This window comes from Protopterus annectens, chromosome 3.part0 (assembly GCF_019279795.1).
Source record: "Protopterus annectens isolate FY-2018-M chromosome 3.part0, PAN1.0, whole genome shotgun sequence".
NCBI classification, from domain to species: domain Eukaryota; kingdom Metazoa; phylum Chordata; order Ceratodontiformes; family Protopteridae; genus Protopterus; species Protopterus annectens.
The window spans coordinates 1,869,565,384-1,869,591,659 of NC_056731.1; the positions used below are offsets into that span (position 1 = coordinate 1,869,565,384).

The window sequence follows — 26,276 nt, forward strand, 5'->3', positions numbered from 1 at the left end:
CTTTATGGGGCATCATGGCAGAAGTGCATGAATTTACATCAGAGAGAGGGATAATGCACATGATCTGGGAATGTCAGGAGGTGAAACCTTTATTGGACAGCATGGCAGAAGTACATGATAATATTTACATCACAGACCGGGATAATGCACATGATCTGGGAATGTCAGGAGGTGAAACATTATGGGACATCATGACAGAAGTACATGAATTGACATCAGAGAGAGGGATAATGCACATGATCTGGGAAAGTCAGAAGGTGATACCTTTATGGGACATCATGGCAGAAGGTCATGATAATACTTGTATCAGAGACAGGGATAATGCACATGTTTTGGGAATGTCAGGAGGTGAAACCTTTATGGGACATTAATGCAGAAGTGCATGAATTTACCTCAGAGACAGGGATAATGCACATGTTCTGGGAATGTCAGGAGGTGCAACCTTTATGGGACATCATGGCAGAAGTGCAAGATAATATTTACTTCCGAGACAGGATTAATGCACATGTTCTGGGAATGTCAGGATGTGTATCCTTAATGGGACATCATGGCAGAAGTGTATGATAATATTTACATCAGAGACAGGGATAATGCACATGATCTGGGAATGTCATGAGGTGTAACCTTTATGGGACATCACGGCAGAAGTTCATGATAATATTTACATCAGAGACAGGGATAGTGCACTTGGTCTGGGAATGTTAGAACGTGTAACCTTTATGGGAAATCATGGCAAAAGTGCATGATAATATTTACGTCAGAGACAGGGATAATGCACATGTTCTGGGAATGTCAGGTGGTGAATCCTTTATGGGACATCATGGCAGAAGTGCATGATAATATTTACATCAGAGACAGGGATAATGCACATGTTCCGTGAATTTCAGGAGGTGAAACCTTTGTGTGACATCATGGCAGAAGTGCAAGAATTTACATCAGTGAGAGAGATAATGCACATGATCTGGGAATGTCAGGAGGTGTAACCTTTATGGGACATCATGGCAGAAGTGTATGATAATATTTACATCAGAGACAGGGATAATGCACATGATCTGGGAATGTCATGATGTGTATCCTTTATGGGACATCATGGCAGAAGTGCATGATAATATTTATATCAGAGACAGAGATAATGCACATGATCTGGGAATGTCAGGAGGTGAAGTCTTTATAGGACATCATGGCAGAAGTGCTTGAATTTACATCAGAGAGAGGGATCATGCACATGTTCTGGGAATGTCAGGAGGTGAAACCTTTATGGGACATCATGGCAAAAGTGCATGTTAATATTTACATCAGAGGCAGGGATAGTGCACTTGGTCTGGGAATGTTAGAACTTGTAACCTTTATGCATGATAATATTTAAATCAGAGACAGGGATAATGCACATGTTCCGGGAATTTCAGGAGGTGAAACCTCTGTGGGACATCATGGCGGACATCATGGCAGAAGTTCATGATAATATTTACATCAGAGACAGGGATAGTGCACTTGGTCTGGGAATGTTAGGGACATCATGGCAGAAGTGCTACATCAGAGACAGGTTTATGGGACATCATGGCAGAAGTGCATGATAATATTTACATCTGAGACAGGGATAATGCACATGATCTGGGAATGTCAGGAGATGAAACCTTTATGGGACATCATGGCAGAAGTTCATGGTAATATTTACATCAGAGACAGGGATAATGCACATGTTCTGGAAATGTCAGGAGGTGTAACCTTTATGAGACATCATGGCAGAAGTGCATGATAATATTTACATCAGAGACCCTTTAGTGGACATCAAGGCGAAGTGCATGATAATATTTTTACATCAGGACAGGGGATAATGTAATATTTACATCAGAGACAGAGATAATGCACTTGGTCTGGGAATATCAAGAGGTGAAACCTTTATGAGACATCATGGCAGAAGTGCATGATAATATTTACATCAGAGACAGAGATAATGCACATGTTCTGGGAATGTCAGCAGGTGAAACCTTTATGCGACATCATGGCAGAAGTTCATGAATTTACATCAGAGAGAGGGATAGTTCACATGATCTGGGAATGTCAAGAGGTGTAACCTTTATAAGACATCATGGCAGAAGTACATGATAATACTTACATCAGAGACAGGGATAATGTAGATGTTCTGGGAATGTCAGGCGGTGAAACCTTTATTGGACATTATGGCTGAAGTGCATTATAATATTTCCATCAGAGACAGAAATAATGCTCATGTTCTGTGAATGTCAGGAGGTATAACCTATATGGGACATCATGACAGAAGTGCATGATAATATTTACATCAGAGAGAGGGATAATGCACATGATCTGGGAATGTCAGGATGTGTAACCATTATGGGACATCATGGCAGAAGTGCATGATAATATTTACATCAGAGACAGGGATAAAGCACATGTTCTGGGAATTTCAGGAGGTGAAACCTTTATGGGACATCATGGCAGAAGTGAATGAATTTACATCAGAGACAGGGATAAGGCACATGTTCTGTGAATGTCAGGAGGTGAAACATTTATGGGACATCATGGCAGAAATGCATGATAATATTTGCGTCAGAGACAGGGATAATGCACATGATCTGGGAATGTCTGGAGGTGTAACCTATATGGGAGATCATCAGAAATGCATGATAATATTTACATCAGAGACAGGGATAATGCACATGATCTGGGAATGTCAGGAGGAGAAACCTTTATGGGACATCATGGCAGAGTTGCAGGAAATATTTACATCAGAGACAGGGATAATGCACATGTTCTGGGAATGTCAGGAGGTGAAACCTTTATGGGACATCATGGCAGAAGTGCATGATAATACTTACAACAGAGACAGGGATAATGCGCATGATCTGGGAATGTCAGGATGTGAAACCTTTATGGGACATCATGGCAGAAGTGCATGAATTTACATCAGAGAGAGGGATAATGCACATGATCTGGGAATGTCAGGATGTGAATCCTTTATGGGACATCATGGCAGAAGTGCATGATAATACCTACACCAGAGACAGGAATAATGCAGATGTTCTGGGAATGTCAGGAGGTGAAACCTTTATGGGACATCATGGCATAAGTGCATGAAATTACATCAGAGAGAGGGATAGTGAACATGATCTGGGAATGTCAGGAGGTGAAACCTTTATGGGACATCGTGGCAAAAGTGCATGTTAATATTTACATCAGAGAGAGAGATAATGCACATGTTCTGGAAATGTCAGCAGGTGAAACCTTTATGGGACATCATGGCAGAAGTGCATGATAATATTTGCATCAGGGACAGGGATAATGCACATGTCCTGGGAATGTCAGGAGGTGAAACCTTTATGGGACATCATGGCAGAAGTGCATGATAATATTTACATCAGAGACAGGGATAATGCACATGATCTGGAAATTTCAGGAGGTGAAACCTTTATGGGACATCATGGCAGAAGTTCATGATAATACTTACATCAGAGACAGGGATAATGCACATGTTCTGGGAATGTCAGGAGGTGAAACCTTTATGGGACATCATGGCAGAAGTGCATGAATTTACATCAGAGAGAGGGATAATGCACATGTTCTGGGAATGTCAGTATGTGTAACCTTTAAGGGACATCATGGCAGAAGTGTATGATAATGTTTACATCAGAGACAGGGATAATGCACATGATCTGGGAATGTCAGGATGTGTATCCTTTATGGGACATCATCACAGAAGTGCATGAATTTACATCAGAGACAGGGATAATGCACATGATCTGGGAATGTCAGTATGTGTAACCTTTAAGGGACATCATGGCAGAAGTACATGATAATACTTACATCAGAGACAGGGATAATGCACATAATCTGGGAATGTCAGTATGTGTAACCTTTAAGGGACATCATGGCAGAAGTGTATGACAATGTTTACATCAGAGACAGGGATAATGCACATGATCTGGGAATGTCAGGATGTGTATCCTTTATGGGACATCATGGCAGAAGTGCATGCATTTACATCAGAGACAGGGATAATGCACATGATCTGGGAATGTCAGGAGGTGAAACCTTTATGGGACATCATGGCAGAAGTGCATGATAATACCTACACCAGAGACAGGGATAATGCGCATGTTCTGGGAATGTCAGGAGGTGAAGCCTTTATGGGACATCATGGCAGAAGTGCTTGAATTTACATCAGAGAGAGGGATCATGCACATGTTCTGGGAATGTCAGGAGGTGAAACCTTTTATGGGACATCATGGCAGAAGTGCATGAATTTACATCAGAGAGCTGGATAATTCACATGTTCTGGAAATGTCAGGAGGTGAAACCTTTAGCGGACATCATGGCAGAAGTGCATGATAATATTTATATCAGAGACACGGATAATGCACATGTTCTGGGAATGTCAGCAGGTGAATCCTTTATGGGACATCATGGCAGAAGTGCATGATAATATTTACACCAGAGACAGGGATAATGCACATGATCTGGAAATTTCAGGAGAAGAAACATTTATGGGACATCATGGCAGAAGTTCATGATAATACTTACATCAGAGACAGGGATAATGCACATGTTCCGAGAATGTCAGCAGGTAAAACCTTTATGGGACATCATGGCAGAAGTGCAAGAATTTACATCAGAGACAGGGATAATGCACATGTTCTGGGAATGTCAGGAGGTGAAACCTTTATGGGACATCATGGCAGAAGTTCATGATAATACTTACATCAGAGACAGGGATAATGCACATAAGCTGGGAATGTCAGGATGTGTAACCTTTAAGGGACATCATAGCAGAAGTGCAGGATAATATTTACATCAGAGACAGGGATAATGCACATGTTCTGGGAATGTCAGGAGGTGTAACTCTTATGGGACATTGTGGCAGACATGCATGAAATTACATCAAAGAAAGGGATAATGCACATGTTCTGGGAAAGTCAGGATGTATAACCTTTATGGGACATCATGGCAGAAGTGCATGATAATATTTACATCAGAGACAGGGATAATGCACATGTTCTGGGAATGTCAGGAGGTGTAACCTTTATGGGACATCATGGCAGAAGTGCATGATAATACCTACACCACAGACAGGGATAATGCACATGTTCTGGGAATGGCAGGAGGTGTAAACTTTATGGGGCATCATGGCAGAAGTGCATGAATTTACATCAGAGAGAGGGATAATGCACATGATCTGGGAAAGTCAGAAGGTGATACCTTTATGGGACATCATGGCAAAAGTTCATGATAATACTTACATCAGAGACAGGGATAATGCACATGTTCTGGGAATGTCAGGAGGTGAAACCTTTATGGGACATTAATGCAGAAGTGCATGAATTTACCTCAGAGACAGGAATAATGCACATGTTCTGGGAATGTCAGGAGGTGCAACCTTTATGGGACATCATGGCAGAAGTGCAAGATAATATTTACTTCCGAGACAGGAATAATGCACATGTTCTGGGAATGTCAGGATGTGTATCCTTTATGGGACATCATGGCAGAAGTGTATGATAATATTTACATCAGAGACAGGGATAATGCACATGATCTGGGAATGTCAGGAGGTGAAGCCTTTATAGGACATCATGGCAGAAGTGCTTGAATTTACATCAGAGAGAGGGATAATGCACATGATCTGGGAAAGTCAGAAGGTGATACCTTTATGGGACATCATGGCAGAAGTTCATGATAATACTTACATCAGAGACAGGGATAATGCACATATTCTGGGAATGTCAGGAGGTGAAACCTTTATGGGACATCATGGCAGAAGTGCATGTTAATATTTACATCAGAGAGAGAGATAATGCACATGTTCTGGGAATGTCAGGCGGTGAATCCTTTATGGGACATCATGGCAGAAGTCCATGAATTTACATCAGAGAGAGGGATAATGCACATGTTCTGGGAATTTCAGTAGGTGAAACCTTTATGGGACATCATAGCAGAAGTGCAGGATAATATTTATATCAGAGACAGGGATAATGCACATGTTCTGGAAATGTCACGAGGGGAAACCTTTATGGGACATCATGGCAGACGTTCATGATAATACTTACATCAGAGACAGGGATAATGCACATGTTCTGGGAATGTCAGGAGGTGAAACCTTTATGGGACATCATGGCATAAGTGCATGAAATTACATCAGAGAGAGGGATAATGAACATGATCTGGGAATGTCAGGAGGTGAAACCTTTATGGGACATGATGGCAGAAGTGCATGATAATATTTACATCAGAGACAGGGATAATGCACATGTCCTGGGAATGTCAGGAGGTGAAACCTTTATGGGACATCATGGCAGAAGTGCATGACAATATTTACATCAGAGACAGGGATAATGCACATGTTCTGGGAATGTCAGGAGGTGTAACTTTTATGGGGCATCATGGCAGAAGTGCATGAATTTACATCAGACAGAGGGATAATGCGCATGATCTGGGAATGTCAGGAGGTGAAACCTTTATTGGACAGCATGGGAGAAGTACATGATAGTATTTACGTCAGAGACAGGAATAATGCACATGTTGTGGGAATTTCAGTAGGTGAAACCTTTATGGGACATCATGGCAGAAGTGCAGGATAATATTTACATCAGAGACAGGAATAATGCTCATGTTCTGGGAATGTCAGGAGGTGAAACCTTTATGGGACATCATGGCAGAAGTGTATGATAATATTTACATCAGAGACAGGGATAATGCACATGTTCTGGGAATGTCAGGAGGTTTAATTTTTATGGGACATCATGTCAGATGTGCATGAATTTACATCAGAGACAGGGATAATGCACATGTTCTGGGAATGTCAGGAGGTGTAACCTTTATGGGACATCATGGCAGAAGTGCATGATAATACCTACACCAGAGACAGGGATAATGCACATGTTCTGGGAATGGCAGGATGTGTAACCTTTATGGGGAATCATGGCAGAAGTGCATGAATTTACATCAGAGAGAGGGATAATGCACATGATCTGGGAATGTCAGGAGGTGAAACCTTTATTGGACAGCATGGCAGAAGTGCATGATAATATTTACATCACAGACCGGGATATTTCACATGATCTGAGAATGTCAGGAGGTGAAACTTTATGGGACATCATGACAGAAGTGCATGAATTTACATCAGAGAGAGGGATAATGCACATGATCTGGGAAAGTCAGAAGGTGATACCTTTATGGGACATCATGGCAGAAGTTCATGATAATGCTTACATCAGAGACAGGGATAATGCACATGATCTGGGAATGTCAGGAGGTGAAGCCTTTATAGGACATCATGGCAGAAGTGCTTGAATTTACATCAGAGAGAGGGATAATGCACATGATCTGGGAATTTCAGTAGGTGAAACCTTTATGGGACATCATGGCAGAAGTGCAGGATAATATTTACATCAGAGACAGGAATGATACTCATGTTCTGGGAATGTCAGGAGGTGAGACCTTTATGGGACATCATGGCAGAAGTGTATGATAATATTTACATCAGAGACAGGGATAATGCACATGTTCTGGGAATGTCAGGAGGTTTAATTTTTATGGGACATCATGACAGAAGTGCATGAATTTACATCAGAGAGAGGGATAATGCACATGATCTGGGAAAGTCAGAAGGTGATACCTTTATGGGACATCATGGAAGAAGTTCATGATAATACTTACATCAGAGACAGGGATAATGCACATGTTCTGGGAATGTCAGGAGGTGAAACCTTTATGGGACATCATGGCAGAAGTGCATGTTAATATTTACATCAGAGAGAGAGGTAATGCACATGTTCTGGGAATGTCAGGCGGTGAATCCTTTATGGGACATCATGGCAGAAGTGCATGAATTTACATCAGAGAGAGGGATAATGCACATGTTCTGGGAATTTCAGTAGGTGAAACCTTTATGGGACATCATGGCAGAAGTGCAGGATAATATTTACATCAGAGACAGGAATGATGCTCATGTTCTGGGAATGTCAGGAGGTGAGACCTTTATGGGACATCATGGCAGAAGTGTATGATAATATTTACATCAGAGACAGGGATAATGCACATGTTCTGGGAATGTCAGGAGGTGAAACCTTTATGGGACATTAATGCAGAAGTGCATGAATTTACCTCAGAGACAGGGATAATGCACATGTTCTGGGAATGTCAGGAGGTGCAACCTTTATGGGATATCATGGCAGAAGTGTATGATAATATTTACATCAGAGACAGAGATAATGCACATGATCTGGGAATGTCAGGATGTGTATCCTTTATGGGACATCATGGCAGAAGTGCATGATAATATTTACATCAGAGACAGGGATAATGCACATGTTCTGGAAATGTCAGGAGGTGAAAACTTTATGGGACATCATGGCAGAAGTGCTTGAATTTACATCAGAGAGAGGGATCATGCACATGTTCTGGGAATGTCAGGAGGTGAAACCTTTATGGGACATCATGGCAGAAGTGCATGAATTTACATCAGAGGGAGGGATAATGCACATGTTCTGGGAATTTCAGTAGGTGAAACCTTTATGGGACATCATAGCAGAAGTGCAGGATAATATTTACATCAGAGACAGGGATAATGCACATGTTCTGGAAATGTCAGGAGGTGAAACCTTTATGGGACATCATGGCAGACATTCATGATAATACTTACATCAGAGACAGGGATAATGCACATGTTCTGGGAATGTCAGGAGGTGAAACCTTTATGGGACATCATGGCATAAGTGCATGAAATTACATCAGAGAGAGGGATAATGAACACGATCTGGGAATGTCAGGAGGTGAAACCTTTATGGGACATGATGGCAGAAGTGCATGATAATATTTACATCAGAGACAGGGATAATGCACATGTCCTGGCAATGTCAGGAGGTGAAATCTTTATGGGACATCATGGCAGAAGTGCATGACAATATTTACATCAGAGACAGGGATAATGCACATGTTCTGGGAATGTCAGGACGTGTAACCTTTATGGGGCATCATGGCAGAAGTGCATGAATTTACATCAGAGAGAGGGATAATGCACATGATCTGGGAATGCCAGGAGGTGAAACCTTTATTGGACAGCATGGCAGAAGTACATGATAATATTTACGTCATAGACAGTAATAATGCACATGCTCTGGGAATTTCAGTAGGTGAAACCTTTATGGGACATCATGGCAGAAGTGCAAGATAATATTTACATCAGAGACAAGGATAATGCTCATGTTCTGGGAATGTCTGGAGGTGAAACCTTTATGGGACATCATGGCAGAAGTGTATGATAATATTTACATCAGAGACAGGGATAATGCACATGTTCTGGGAATGTCAGGAGGTGTAATTTTTATGGGACATCATGTCAGAAGTGCATGAATTTACATCAGAGACAGGGATAATGCACATGTTCTGGGAATGTCAGGAGGTGCAACCTTTATGGGACATCATGGCATAAGTGCATGATAATACTTACGTCAGAGACGGGAATAATGCACATGTTCTGGGAATGTCAGGAGGTGTAACCTTTATGGGACATCATGTCAGACGTGCATGAATTTACATCAGAGACAGGGATAATGCACATGTTCTGGTAATGTCAGGAGGTGTAACATTTATGGGACATCATGGCAGAAATTCATGATAATACTTACATCAGAGACAGGGATAATGACCATGTTTGGGGAATGTCAGGAGGTGAAACCTTTATGGGACATCATGGCAGAATTTCATGATAATACTTACATCAGAGACAGGGATAATGCACATAATCTGGGAATGTCAGGATGTGTAACCTTTAAGGGACATCATAGCAGAAGTGCAGGATAATATTTACATCAGAGACAGGGATAATGCACATGTTCTGGGTATGTCAGGAGGTCAAACCTTTATGGGACATCATGGCAGAAGTGCATGAATTTACCTCAGAGACAGGGATAATGCACATGTTCTGGAAATGTCAGGAGGTGTAACTCTTATAGGACATTATGGCAGACATGCATGAAATGACATCAAAGAAAGGGATAATGCACAGGAGGTGCAACCTTTATGGGACATCATGGCAGAAGTGCATGATAATATTTACATCAGAGACAGGGATAATGCACATGTTCTGGGAATGTCAGGAGGTGTAACCTTTAATGGACATCATGGCATAAGTGCATGAATTTACATCAGAGAGAGGAATAATGCACATGATCTGGGAATGTCAGGATGTGAAACCTTTATTGGACAGCATGGCAGAAGTGTATGAATTTACATCAGAGAGAGGGATAATGCACATGTTCTGGGAATGTGAGGAGGTGTAACCTTTATGGGACATCATGGCAGAAATTCATGATAATACTTACATCAGAGACAGGGATAATGACCATGTTTGGGGGAATGTCAGGAGGTGAAACCTTTATGGGACATCATGACAGAATTGCATGTTAATATTTACATCAGAGACAGGGATAATGCACATGCTTTGAGAATGTGAGGAGGCTTAACTCTTATGGGATATCATGGCTGAAGTGCATGATAATATTTACGTCAGAGAGAGGAATAATGCACATGTTCTGGGAATGTCAGTAGGTGAAACTTTTATGGGACATCATGGCAGAAGTGCCGGATAATATTTACATCAGAGACAGGGATAATGCTCATGTTCTGGGTATGTCAGGAGATGAAACCTTTATGGGACATCATGGCAGAAATTCATGATAATACTTACATCAGAGACAGGGATAATGACCATGTTTGTGGAATGTCAGGAGGTGAAACCTTTATGGGACATCATGGCAGAATTGCATGTTAATATTTACATCAGAGACAGGGATAATGCACATGATCTGGGAATATCAGAACGTGTAACCTTTGTGGGACATTATGGCTGAAGTGCTGATAATATTTACATCAGAGACTGGGATAATAACCATGTTCTGGGAATGTCAGGAGGTGAAACCTTTATGGGACATCATGGCAGAAGTGCATGATAATATTTTTTCATGTGAGGATCTCAAACACCTGGGAGTTTCACCTGTTTTCTGAGGAGGGAGACGAATGGTATCAAAGCAACATAAATTTCAGGTTTCAATGGAAGCTTTCTAGAAGGCAAAGAGGCCTGGCTTATATCCAGACCCTCAGAAGACTGCAGAATAGTGGAACAATGTTATGACTTACTAAGGAAATGGTAAACCAGAGGCACATGATAACCCAAGTACTAATGAACAAAATCGAGCTTATTTGTTATTATACATGAATAAAGGGGAGGGCGTCCATAATTTTGGACATACTAAGTAATACTAACATTGGATGCAGTGTGTATGAGGACTGCAGAAGCATGTAAGAATTCTGTATAACAATTACAAAACAGTACTTAAAGATATAATATTATAAACCTGAACTCCCTAGAGAAGAAACTGCTTAAAACACATGGAGTGGTCGTCCAACTCAAGGGCATAGTGAGAGGGAAAATGAGTACACATAGTAGAAGACCCTCTTGTAATTCAGCTGATAAGGTCAATGCTCACATACTTGTTGTATATTACTTTGAGCGGACCTCTGTAGTGGACTATAGCTTAGGAGATTCACAAGATTTAGCTGCGGAAAACCGCAGAAGAGTAGACATAAGCCACAGAGAAACCACATGAAGAGATTTTCAGAAGGCTGAATCCTGAAGCACCAAAATGCCAAGGAATCTCAGCTGTTAGTATAAACATTCAAGCAGTAAATGTTAATCCTTCATCTTTACTTACTAATGTGCTTATTTGCTAAGTACAGTACAATTGAACAATAAAATATGGTAAGAAAATAGGATGATTAATCCAAGCTAAAAGGTAAAAATTGAATAAAATGGTTTAATATATAATATGAAATAGTAAGTTATTTAAATAATAATATAAATGGTACCTTTAGGTGTTCGGATACACTCACGTGAATAAATAATATTTGATAGGCCTCCATAATGAAGCCTAAGTCTTGTATGCCTCAATCAGGTAAGATAATGTCAATAAAACAGCTCCTGTGCTCCTTGAATAAAAAGAAGCCAACACTAAAAAAGCTAATGCCATGCCACTACATTAAAATAGTGCTTTATTGAATATTTACAACAGACTCAAAATATTAAAATACATATTATAGCCTTTTATAGCTTCCGTCTAAAACTACAGTACTTATATCACACTGTCAGTGACTCAACACACTCACTTTGGGTACTGGAAGATCAGAAGGCTGAGAGTTCTATTCCCACATCAGGTTCTTGATACTAGAAGTAAAGTGCAGCATAAGGGGTGCTGCATTCCTAAATATTCCACTGCTGGGATGACACATTAAACTGAGTTCCTGTCTTCCTGAGTCAGTGGTATATCATGTGGATTTAAAAGACCCAATGACACTTATTGACAAAAAAAAAAAAAAAAAGAGTAGGGGAGGTGCCCTTGCCACATTTCCCCTAGTCAGTATGAATATCACCTTGGGACTCCCTTAAAAAGAAGGATGCTGTTACAGTGAGACTAAATCTGTCAATAATAAATAAATAGCTAACATCAACCAATCAATGCAGAGACAAAGAAACAGGAATAATTTCATTCAAGGCTTAAATGCTTTCTTTTAAAAATGTCTTAAAAATTTAAAAGATCTAGGTGCAACTTTAAATTGTGCTTTATAATGCATTGCTAAAGTATTTCTTTCACCACCTTTTTAATACATTGTGTATGTTACCTAACTGTTTTCGTGCAGTGTTCTTTCAGTATTCCCTCCATAAAATCTTATACACTCATATGTTGCAGCATAAATAAAAAACACAGAAGTCCTGCAATCTTATTCTTCCTTAAAATAATACTTAATTTACATCTCTACATATATAAACAGGTTGTTTAATGTAATTGCATGTTCTGCAAGGTTGTTGTTGTGTCTTTCGGCTTTTCCCGGTTAGGGGTCGCCACAGCGGAACTCTGGTCCGCTAATGATTGGCAGTAGATTTTTGTGTGCCAAGTTGCCAGCTCTGACACACAACCTTCAACGAAGGTATGCCCATTCACGTACGGCTCCACTCAGAAGATGCTCTAGCTGAGAATTGAACCGGACAGCGTCTTACTGTGAGGCGACAACGCTACCGCAGCTCATGTGGCAGTCAATTCCCTAGGAATAGGGCCAGTTAAGGAAAAAAATGCCTGCTCAGTGTCAGAAGCTGAGTTCTGGTAATGACCAGGATGGTCTGATGACTTAAGCTGTCTGGAAAGGATCTAGTGAGATAAGAATGTGTGTTAAGCATATGTAATGAGGACCAGGTGTCCACAGTACATTTGACTACAATAGACACATTCCTGAAGCAAGCACTAGAAGCAATTACCTTCCTAGAAGAGTTACCCATGACAACATTGTCTGCATGACAGAAAACCACAATTCATCTAGTAGTCCATTCATAAAGCATAAAACAGATAATAAAGTCTTCTTGTCAGGAGCAAAGGAGGCAATTCAACTGTATTCAGAACTTCTGCCTCCCATTTATGTTAAAATCTCAGCTGACAGAGCACTTCAGAGGTGAAGCATTCATTTGCTGAATCAGGATGAATTTACCTCAGGGTGGCGAAGCATTTTTTATTGTATTTCATGGATTCATTACAAGTAGGAAAATATGCTGAACAGTGTTGTGCATCTTTGTGGTGTTATTCGTACTGCATGGCTGTGCATCTGCTGAGTTAATACTTATACAATAAAGTGCAGATGGCAAAGCCCAGGCGGTATGGAGGGTGAGACACCCACGCTGATTCCTACAGGGCGGTGGGAGAGGACCTTTGCCTAAGTAATTTCTTCTGTCTTTTGTTTAGTAGTAGTTATTTTTTGTAGTATATGCTAATAAAGGAATGACCATGTGAGTGATTTTGTAATAATGTCTGTGATTATGCATGTTTGCAGTGATGTGGGTACAATTGTTATAGTGTTGATAAGAAGAGATTTGATTACTTGCTATAAATTCCATAAGAAGTATGCAGAGAACTCTCCCACCTTGATTCTGCTCTGCTATGGAAAGAACACAGAGAGACTGGTAGGATGTTAGAATTAAATCCACCTTTAACAGAAAATTTGAGTTTGCTGTAAGGGAGAACCATTCCTATTAGAAACAAATATGGTTTCCTACAAATTAGAGCTTGGAGCTATGAAATCCTTCTATTGGGTATAATGGCTTACAGGAACATGAAGCTTCCATGAGGCAAACTTTGGGTCCAGTAGACTAGTTGACTCAAAAGACAGATAAGTAAACTCTTAGTCTTGAAATTTAGGTTCCAAGAAAGAAAAGGATTCTTCATTAATATAGGTATTGAAATACAATAACCACTTCAGGAACTGTTTGTTTAACCTGTGCTAGGTCTGAATTCTACCATTCAGAAGGCCATGATAACAAGAAATGGCAGACATTCGCCATTAGGGTGAAATAATTGGGGTCTAGTGTAAACAGATTCTTAAACCGTGAGTAGACTGACAAGTTCACTGACTGTACAACAAGGAGACAGTTTTAATCCAGCTGAATAATTGTCAGCATGCACTGCTTGTACACTAATTGAAAGGCTTTCTGATGGCTTCAGTGATCACTACCAGAAGACATAATGGGATAAGAGGAGCTTCTGGATCAGATAAACTCTGATGTGTAGATGGCTGTCTAAGGAACTTGCTGAAACATCCTTGACTTTGAACAGCATTACTTTTGACCCAGATGATGAAGCATTTGAAACCACAGCCTCCTAGGTCACCAAGTATCAGCCAGAATAAGCTTTGCATCTTCCTGAAACTTTGGAAGGAGATGAAATAACAAGATCTGTGGAAGGATATGCAGATGTCCATGCCAATCACATCTACTGCCCATTCCATTTACCCAGCTGAAGGGTAGTACCTGGGAAGAAGTATGTTTTTTCGTGTTGCAAACCAAGGGTCCCTCACTAAAGCAAGATTTTGTACATCAAGAATTTACTGAGGTGCAGCTCCAGTGGAGGACTGAGAACTTATATTGTGACTTAAGAGAGTCTCCAGTGATATTTGATTCTCCAAGAGTATGGACTGTCATGATGAAAATGCCCACATTAATGTCCTTCTACCAGAACCACATGGCATCCATACAGGCAAGATAAGAGTACATACCCTGCACAGTTGTTTAAATACTAAGTCTCTGTCATTGTTGCGACAGAAACAGACAACCAAATTCTTTCCCCTAGGAAAAAATTTGGTTTTCTGTAGCTTCTCTGTTTTCAGCGTTCGCTGAATAGGGGTCGATATTAGAACATTCAAAGTTTTGAAACTTTGATGTTCTAATACAGACCCTACGTTTCATACTCCCTGGTATTACTTATTTGTTACAAGTAGCGTTGACATCTATGTATGACGACCATTACACACTTGCTGTTACTCTTCTAAGACAGGGCACAAATCTGTGTAAATGTATTGTCAGTAGCCTGATGCTAGTATGCAGAGTTATTAAAAAGCATTATGCTGCCTGTTATTGTTTGTAGTCTTACTTGAGTAGAGAAAATTAATGTTCGAACTTCATTTACTTTAGACTAAGCATGAAATGTTCTGTGATTATCTCAAGGGATGTCTATTGTCAGCACGCATCAGCCATGTCACATCATGCATGAATTTCTTTTAAAATAGCTGTCTTGTTACAAACTTGTCATTAGTTCATCTTAGTGGATTGTTGATTGCCTTGTGTGAATTCTGGCCTGATTTGATCGATTGTATGAGTTTTGTTTGTAATATTGTTTATTATAATGCATACTACTTTTAACTTAAAATTTATTCACAGTTTTCATGTTAGAAGACACCACAAAGTATAAAATTTGCTTTTCCCAGCAAATGATGGGTGTAACACAGTGAACATATCGTAGGCAGAACGTCAGTCTGTTACAGGGTATGCACAGGTTCATAGTTTTTTCTTAAGCTTACAGACATATGATAGCCAGTTTACCTAATGGCAAGTCTTTGAGGTAAAGAAAGAAGCCTGAGACCCAATCAAATCCAGATGCAGACACAAAGAGAATGCACAGACTTCAGACAAAAGGCACCCCGCCTGGTAAATGAACAAGAACCCAAGATATAAGAGATAGCAATGCTAACTGGTATGCTGTCCCGAAACCAAGATGATTGTTTAATGTTTTCAAAAGAAAAAAAAAGCACAGTAACATTTAAACCAAAACCCCTTTTTGTTTTCACTTATAGACTCATGATAGGATCCTGAGATGTGTGATACTGGTATGTTTGTAGTTATACAAGCGGTATAACATTGTTTTGACTTTACAGACATATTTTACATATTTTCTGCTAAGTATCTGAAGGAATTTCAAATAATGTTGATTTTGGAATCATTCCATCTTCTTCTAAACAAGTAACAGAAACTTTGCCTAAACTTTAAAGAAGAGTTGATCTCATTCTGACCATTTACAAGTAACAGAAAGGTCAGAACTGTGGTTATAGTGACAATTATCATGATATTCACTAAGCAACCATTTGGCTATTCTGGGCTTTTGGAACTACATTCAAAAGGAAAAACTTAACTGGTAACATTTTCCATAACAGTTGGACCTGATAGTACTGTTTCTACATATTGCTACCAGAAGTAATACTACCTGCAAATATATACCATTATCCGTAAACAAATGTTACTGCAACTATTTGTGAACACTTTTATTACCTATCAGTGATGCATCAGGAGCTTTGCTCCCCAGGCCTCCATTGAAAAGAGGTTATTTGTTGCCCAGTCGGACTTTTCTGGTCAACAAATGCTAACAAATAAATGTAGTTTCAGATCAGAAAAAGCTTGTTTCATGTGTTTCTTAAGTAATGAATAATTCTTAATCAAAAGATGACAGGTGGACTGAGGTAGTCATTATGAAAATATAAAATAATTTGAAAATGTAGAAGAGTTTCTGCAATTTATTCCAGTTATGCATAAAACTCTTTTCTGCTAGTCATCTGTTCTGTTAACTGGAATAAACTAGTAACGTTTAAAATTAGGTGGTCTTTATAAATATGAGGGAACAAATAAGAAATGGTATCAACTGTAAGACATTTTGAATATACTGAATTTCATCCTTACTGTTGTGAATAACAGTAGTGACATCTATAAACAAAATAATAATTGGTTAACCTCTATTGACATTTTGTGAGCCATGTTGGCTGTCTAATATCTGTTTGGTAGATCCTAGCTTGCAATCCAATAAAGAAAAAAAAAAAGATAGTTGTAAGCTGTCCCAATGATAGAATATGTGAAGTTGTCTTGAATTTAATGTAAAATTGTGATAGTCCATTACAGACTGCCAGATGATTCAATTTCTTGTCATATTCACCTTCTTAATTCAGGCATGAGCATTTGTAACAGCGGTGTACATTTTTTTTTTTTTTTGGGGGGGGCGGGCATTGTAGTAAGCTTTGTGTGGATGAAAGATGGTAAAGTAAGTTAGGCCATGTAGGCTCCTACTGAGTATTGTGTTTAGATCCGGCTGAGTTCTAAGATACTGGGCAAACACAGGATAAGATATTTCCTGAAACACAGCACATACTACTTTTAACTTAAATTTTATTCACAGTGTTCATGTTAGAAGACATCACAAAATATAAAATTTGATTTTCCCAGCAAACCAACTTCATAAGGCTGAATAATTTATCCCAACTAAATATGCTTTTATAGTATTATCATGGTTGCAGAAAATGTCCTATTTATTTAGTTGTAAATAATGCAGGAAACAAACTATTCTGGGAAAACGTTTTTTTCATAGTGAAGACAATGATTAACAGCATAAGTCTTACTTTATTCCAATTAACCATACTTTCTTTCACTTTTTTGATAACTTAAAATAAAGGATGACACAGGGGAAGCCTGAAAGATTATTAGATTATTTAGTGTTCAAATATGTAATATATGAATACATTGATATGGCTCAGTTGTTAAAGAGATAGTGTGTTTTATTGTCTATTATACAATGCCTACTAAGAACGCGCCACTGGATTGGCCAGCCCAACCAGCGCGTCTGTAACTTGTAATATACAATATAAAAAAGGCCGGGTCGCCGTCGCCCTTCCGTAAGTAAGAAAGTTGAATACATAAAAGAAAAAAGAGTTAAACATAGCGACATACAGCGTTAAAAAAACAACGATCTTTGCTTTTTTTTTTTTGTCCCGCTATGTTAAACTTTTTAACATAGCTTATTAGCGACAGCAACAGCAAAGATCTTGTTGCTGTTTTTAACTTTTTTTCAGGTTAAATGAGTTTAAAATGAGTTTTAAGCGATGCACAAGCAAAGAAAACCGCTTACTCTTAGCTGTCCCATTTAAATAAAATTTTTAACCCATTTAAGATAGTAGACAATGTAACGCGGTATAATACCATAATGTCTGAGTTATTACAGATTAGTATGTAATGGGAGACTTCATTGAAAGATCTGGTTTCTTGAAAGAATGCTGGGATGGAGTAAATAGATGAGAAGAAACAGAGGGCACCATCTACATGTGGTTAGTATGACAGTCTGATTGCCACATCTGCTTATCTTATTATTATTGTAAATATGACTTACAGAGATTCTGGGTAAATGTTAAAAAGGTGAGATGACAAAGAACATCATTGCCATCTATCCTGTTTTTATATTTGTAGACATAGATGATTTGCACTTTTCAGCAGAAATAATAAGCAAGGCTCAGTCAAATAATGGTTTTGTTGGTGCATCTATGATCTTAACTGTCTAACCATCAGAAGAGACCTTTCCTGCACTTCATAAGATCTGTATATCTGCCATGGCTTAGTGGTAAAGCACATCGTCTATAGTGTGCAGGGTCTCGGGTTCGAGCTGTGCAGAGACTGGTTATTTTCAAGGGGTTGTGAGGGTGGCCTAATGGTTAAAGTGTTTGCCTTACAATCACAAGCTTCAGGGTTTGAGTCTCACAAGGGATAATTGGCTAAGCTTAAAATGGCTCACAAGGGCAGTTAGCTTAGTACTAACCTACGTAACTTCAAAGGGAAAAACGTGAATGGACGACTACAAGTGTAACTGTTACGGAAAGAATGGCTAAGTAAACACACTATACTGCACTGCAGTAAAAAGCGTTCTTCTGTTTTGTTATGAATCTCTTACACTTACCATCTACCAGGTATGTAGTTCTAGATCTATAAATTACCCTGCTGAGACCAGCCCATATGCAGTTGGTGTAACGTTTGCAAACTGACTGCAGTCCTGGGGAGAGCATTTGCATGAGCATTCTATGCATGGAATACTGTGGCTACACAATAGTGTAAGACAGTGTACACGTTCTTACCCATTGTGTAGCCCACTTTCTAACACACACATGGCTTTGATACACAGTTTCACAGCACACATGCTCTAATTCATAGGGCACAATGTTCATGGATCCTGCAGCACATCTCTCTATGAGGATTGCTGTTAGAATGTAAATGTCCAGACTTATTATGGAGATTGTGCAGTGATTGGTCAGTAAGTATTTACTTGCAGCATCTCAAAATTTAGGATATTTCTTATTGATTGTGGTACTTGTCTTTAAAAGAGTGAGATTTTGTTTTATCATTTACTAACAACTGTAGATGATTTTGCCTGTGTTATATGTGTAGATGACCAAAAACATTGAGGCCTGGCACTGTCTTTAACTTTTGTTTCCAGATATTTATTTTTTAACTTATTTTAGTGTTATGAAGGCTCTAAGTGGATTGGTTGATGACGAAGAAACCTACTACGTTTTTATGGTTGGCTAAGTTCCCTCCTTACCTGATACTTCTGGATCAACAGAATTTTGCAGACTGTCTAGATTTTTGCCTCTATTTTTGGTCTGTTCCTCATAAAATTTGTGTTTTTCTGGCAAATCATTGAAGATTGAAGTCACTAAATAATATTAAATAATGGCAGACATTTGAGTTTCAGACTTTATATCCTTCAGAAAATACATAATTATGCAAAACTTGTTATTCTGGTAACTTTCTAAGTTTGTAAGAGCAATATTTAAATTCTGTCCCTATTTTTGGGCCTTTGTTCCCCCATTCATTCTGGCTTTGTCTAGATTTCTTGCATTGAGAGGCTGAGAGGTATGTTCTTGATTATTCCATATGTTGGTAATATGTGTCCTTTCAGTGTAATGCCTTCATGTGATATTATATCAGAGACTTAAGTGTGATGAAGCAGCTGTTTTTTACATGACAGAGGGCTATCAATATAAATAATATTTGTTAAAAGCTTAGAAAAGATTTGCTGACAATCAGAATAAATACAAAACACTTTGTTTTCTAATGCAAAAAAGTCAGTAAGTGTACAAGAAAGTATTTTGTATGTTTCATTTTCAACCCATTAATACTTCTTCTTCCATTTTTTCCTGGTTAGGGGTCACCACAGCAGATCACCTGTCTGCTCATGATCAGCAGTTTTACAGTGACAAGTTGCCAGCCTGGCGCCCAACCTTGGACAGAAGGCCCACACAGGGCCAATTTAGAGTGCCCAATCCACCTACAGCATGTCTTTGGGAGGAAACTGGAGCACCCAGAGGAAACCCATGTGACCACAGGGAGGACATGCAGACTTGGCACAGAAGGCACCCCAGCTGAGAATCGAACTGGAGAACCTCTTGCTGTGAGGCAGCAACGCTAAACGCTGCATCACCACAGCCACCCTTTTCAGTCAGTTAATACTGACTCTCAGATTCTAGCTGCCTTTCTAAAACATTTAATTCTAATTTCAGGTTGTTAAGTTAAAAAGTTTTTTGTAATCCTTTCCATGAAGTTTTACTTCTGCACATCTTGTATAGCATGACATTGAAAGCTTCTGTCTTTAGTTTAAGTGGCATTTGTTTCTATTCAGTTACCTGAATGTTTTTGTCATTCAGGAATTTTGAGTGGAGTCTGTGAGTGCTGGTTTTGTGAGACAAGTTTTATACAAGAATGAATGGAAAAGTATCCTGAAGCTATCAAGACCATTGCAATAGAGGTAGTGGTTATGGAGTTTAATGCTAAGAAGTAACTAGTATGGGAGTAGGGCTTACCTGCTGCAGAGTAAAGGAAGAAATATTTTGTAGTTGGATACAGAGCTTTAAATAGATCTGTGAGCTTATATAGTAATATTAATTTATTTAAAACTGCATGCATTTTTATAAAGTGAGGGTGAATAGCATGATGTTCTTCGTGTTTCACTGTTGCAGTCATTACAATTGGGTTATCCTGCTGGCAGGCTACCCTCAGTCGGCCTGAATTCCAAAGTCTAGGTCCGGCGTCAGTTACTGTCGCCTCTTCCCTGATGTCAGTGCGCCAGGGGTATAAAAGATTCAGCCGACGCCATTTTCTTCAGTCTTTTATGAACCTATGAACCTATGAACTTTCTTGCCACACGGTGCCCGAAACAAAAGCAGTTCGCAAGTGCCGGTCGGCTGACTCCTGAGTTTTTCAAATTCGAAATTCAGATCCGAAGTCTTCATTAAAGCTAAGTACCCCGTTGGGGAAACTTTTTTTTTGCTCCAGACCGATGTCAGAAAAAGTTAACAATTGTATTTCTTGTTGGAAGCAAATACCTCATAATGATTTTCATTCTTACTATATTCCTTGCCTAAGCCCTGACCATAACATTGCTAGTTGTCGGTTTTGTGCTAGATTTAACCAATGCACTATTAAGCGTCAGCACGATTTTGCATTCCATTACTTTGGCAGAAGATTTAATTACATAATGCCGTCGGAACAACCAACTACCGGAGTTTATAAAAAGCGCAAGGAAAAAGAAAAGGACAGGCATCCGAGATCCAAAACTGACGATGAGGCTTGCGCTAGGCCTGTCGCCGGTTCGCTGGTTCTCAGTAAGGTGCTTTCGCAGTCCCTGACGCCCGCTACCTCAGAGCCACAGGCCGCTTCCGACTCCCATGTGGAGCTGAAGAGGCCACTGGAAACTCAAGGTATTGGACACTCGGAAACAATTCCCTCAGATGGGTCCGGAGCCGCTGAGCAGGCATCGGCTTCTGAGGGTTTCAGACCTACACAGTTACATGTGAAACCTATTTCAGCTTCAAAGGCAAGGACTAAAGCAACTCTAAAGACAAAGAAACAAGTACAGCATTCTCCTGGACAGGCCTCCATGCCTAAGAAACAGATGCTTAAAATGGCCAAAGACCTTATTACTTTGATCAGGGGTTCCCATCCCCCCTTCTGATAAGAGGCCTAGGCAAGAGGTATAATACGAATCTTTAGACCATTTCCTCTGATTCCTCATCTGAACAGGAATATTCTCTTCCTCCCTATGAGGACTCTGATGCTGAAGAATCTATCCCTTCAGCCTCCCCTCCTGAGGATTATTCTTTTGGGGAGACACTGCATACTATGAGGGAGCATTTCCACTGGGAGAGCCAGGATTACTCAGAATCCAAGAAAAGGCTCCGAGACTTCCTTTTATTGCCTCAACACAGGCCCATTGCTATCCCACCTGGTTTAGACATTATAGATGATGTATTTTCAGAGTCCAGTCTCTCTCCAGACTCTTTACCACCAGCTCCTGTTAAGCCAGACAGATACTACAGGGTTCCTGATTCACATAAATTTCTTTATAAAAACCCTGTTGCTGACCCAGAAACCATCTCTCAGGGTCCCAAAGGGGTCAAGACTTCTACTGCAAAAAAACCTATCCCCTCTGATAGGGATTCTAGGGCCCTAGAGAGATGGGGTAAAAAGATTTATACTTCTGCAACCTTGGCTGTAAGAGCCTTAAATTGCCAATTTCATATGCTTAAATATCATCAATATCTTATGTCACTGCTTAAACAGAAAATGTCAGAAAATTCAGAATGTGCAGACAACAAGGAAATGCAGGATTTATTGCATGCAGCTGAACAAGTTGGAAATCATACTTTGCAATGTGGTTTTGATTCTCTAGAGGCCTCCTGCAGGGCCGCTGTTACAGGTTCTGTCATTAGGAGGCATGCTTGGTTAAAAGAACAGAATTTGCCTGATCATGTTAAAGCAAAACTATTAGATGCTGCATTACAGCATGATACTTTGTTTGGTGTTAAAGCAGAAGAGGTGTTGAAGAAAATGGAGGACAAAGCTAAATCTATACAAACAGTCAAGGATTTCTTGCAGGTACAGCCTCCCAGATTTAGCAGGAACTGGCCTACAAAGAATTGGTCCTTTCCAGTGTCTGATAGGCCACAAAGGCAGATCACAGCCCCAGGGCTCATACAGGCCTAAACAATGGGGTGCTTTTACCTCCAAGAGCGGAGAGGAAAAAACACAGCCATACAGGAAACAGTCTCAATGACTTTCCACTTCCAAAACCAAGCACTTATCTTTTGGCAGCCCCTTTGGGGGGGAACTAGCACTTTTTTCACAAAATTGGCACATGATCACCCAGGACAAATGGGTTCTAAATATAGTATCACAAGGCTACAGGTTTCACTTTCACACCCTGCCAAGGCCAAACGGTATGCCAGACCTGCCACACAATCAATGGGCAGAGGCACAAAAACAAGTTTCATCCCTCATGGACATGAGGACCATTCAAAAAGTACCAGAGCAAGAGCAGGGACAAGAATTCTATTCAAGACTGTTCTTGGTACCCAGAAAGGACAAAGCCTGGAGACCAATACTGGACCTATCTATTCTAAACACATATTGGGATATTCCAAAATTCAAAATGTTGACTCTACAGCAGCTTCTGCCCATGTTGGGCAAGAAGGCTTGGCTTGTGACTTTAGATCTAAAAGAGGCATACCTGCATGTCCCAGTCAGACAAACATGCAGAAGATACCTCAGATTCAAAGCTGGCTCAATGCACTACTAATTCTCTGCACTGCCCTTTGACTTATCTACTGTTCCCAGGGTCTTTACAAAGTGTCTGGCACCAGTAATTGCATACTGCAGACAAAGAGGAATACAAATATATCCTTACTTGGATGACTGCCTCATTCAAGCAGAGAACAAGGACATTCTACTACAGCATCTGGCATTTGTAAAGAGACTACTATCATGCCTAGGGTACACAGTCAATGAACAGAAATCAAAACTAGTACCCTTTCAAGAGATAATATTCCTGGGTGCAAGCTTAAATACAACTGCCCAGATGGCTTATCTCACACCAGACAAACGAAGACAACTGACTACCTATTTCAAACTGTTGGCAACAAAGATCCAGTTACCTGCAAGAAAAATTCTGCAGGCTTTGGGCTTCATGGCATCCTGCATTCTACTAATTCCATATGCAAGACTGCATATGAGGAAACTTCAATGATACCTAAAAAGTGTTTGCACTCAACATTGCCACAGCCTGGAAACAATAGTTACTCTCATTCCCTGCCTGCAACAGGAGTTTCGATGGTGGGAGAAGGCCTGTCACCAGAACAAGGGACAGCCATTCACTCTACCCCTAGCCACACAGACATTAACAACGGATGCATCGGATTATGCCTGGGGAGCTCACATGGCAGGAAGATGTATTCAAGGCACATGGTCCACAAACCAAATGCATCTGCATATCAATCAAAAAGAGATGCTAGCTGTTCAAAATGCCCTGACAGCCTTCAAGGACTTACTTCATCCGGGACAACTACTGATAAAGACAGACAATACCATGGTCATGTGGTACATAAACAAGCAGAGAGGCACTCATTCCTACCCCCTTTGCAGACTAGCCATGACTTTGTGGGACACAGCATTGACTTACCAAGTACATCTGCAGGCACAATTCCTGCCAGGAAAGATAAATACTCTGGCAGACGAACTAAGCAGAAACCTCATGGATCCCCACGAGTTGAAATTGGATCCACAAGTCTTCAGAATGATAACAAGGAAATGGGGATGCCCGGACATAGATATATTTGCCTCACCTCACAACTGCCAACTAAAGAGATTCTGCACAAGGACTTATCACAGACAAGCATGGAAAGTGGATGCCCTATCTTTCAGCTGGAAAAACTTAACAGTATATGCCTTTCCTACTCTGCCTCTCCTCCCCAAGGTACTCCTAAAGGTCAGACAGGAGAAGCCAAAAATGATACTGATTGCCCCAGACTGGCCACGCCAGTACTGGTATCCAATCCTAAGGAACTTGTGTCATTGCCCAGCCTGGATCTTACCTCAAGTACCTCATCTACTGTCCCAGCAGAACAATCAGATCCTGCACAGCCAACTCAAGACCTTAAATCTGGCAGCATGGCGGATAATGTAGTCATACAAAACACGCATCTCACTAAAGCGGTGATGGATGTCATTTTGGAGGCCAGAAGGCCTAGTACTAGAAAATCCTATGCTGGAAAATGGAAGAGATTCTGTGCTTGGAACCAGGCACAAGGAACTGACACAGCTGTACCAAACATTCCTCAGATTTTGCAATACTTGACTGAGATGCTGGGCAAAGGCCTATCCTTTTCATCTATAAAAATTCATGCCTCTGCCATTTTGGCTCATTACAATACAGAGCCACCAATCTTTTCTCATCCTTTGTTAAGGCAGTACCTCACAGGGGCCAAAAATGTAAGGCCTCCAAGGAGATCAGCAGTACCTGCATGGGACCTCAATTATGTCTTGGAAAAACTCACCCTGCCTCCTTTCGAGCCAGCCGCTGCAGCTGATATAAAGTTTTTATCTTGAAAAACAGCTCTGCTCCTAGCAATAACTTCTGCAAGATGAGTCTCAGAGCTGCAGGCACTCATGGCTGTGGAACCTTTTATCATTTTTTATCCAGACGGGGTTTCTCTGAGGACAAACCCGACATTTATGCCTAAGGTAGTGTCCACTGTGGCCCTTAACCAAACTATTCATCTGCCTGCCTTTTATCCAAACCCACAGAATAAGGGGGGGAGAATCCTGCATTCTTTGGACATACACAGACAGCTACGCATCTACTTGAACAGAACCAAAGCTTTCAGAAAGACAGAGCAATTACTAGTGGCATATGCTGCAGGATCACAAGGAAAGGCTATCTCAAAGCAGACTATTTCAAAGTGGATAGGCCACTTCATTCATTTCTGCTATTCTCAACATGGCAAGGCAGTACCTAAGGGCATTAGGCCACATTCAACCAGAGCAGCAGTCACTTCAGCAGCCTTCCTCAGGGGAGTACCAACCAAAGACATTTTAGAGGCTGCTACTTGGAGTTCAGTGCACACCTTCACAAAGCACTATCACCTACCACTCTACTCTAAATCCAGGGCAGGCTTTGCCACTGCAGTTCTGCAGGGCCTAATAGCCGCCCCTAATGCTATTTAGCTCCAGCCTCCCAACCTTAGCTTTGGGATTCAACCCAATTGTAATGACTGCAACAGTGAAACACGAAGAACATAGCACAGTTGTGTAC

At 40.3% G+C, this 26,276-nt stretch overlaps 1 protein-coding gene across 2 annotated transcripts in view; it reads right to left on the minus strand.

Moving 5' to 3' along the window:
* The window catches only part of ASB4 (ankyrin repeat and SOCS box containing 4), a 209,524-nt gene that overhangs the window by 42,314 nt on the left and 140,934 nt on the right, over positions 1 to 26,276 (minus strand). The gene's annotated exons all lie outside the window — the stretch shown is intronic.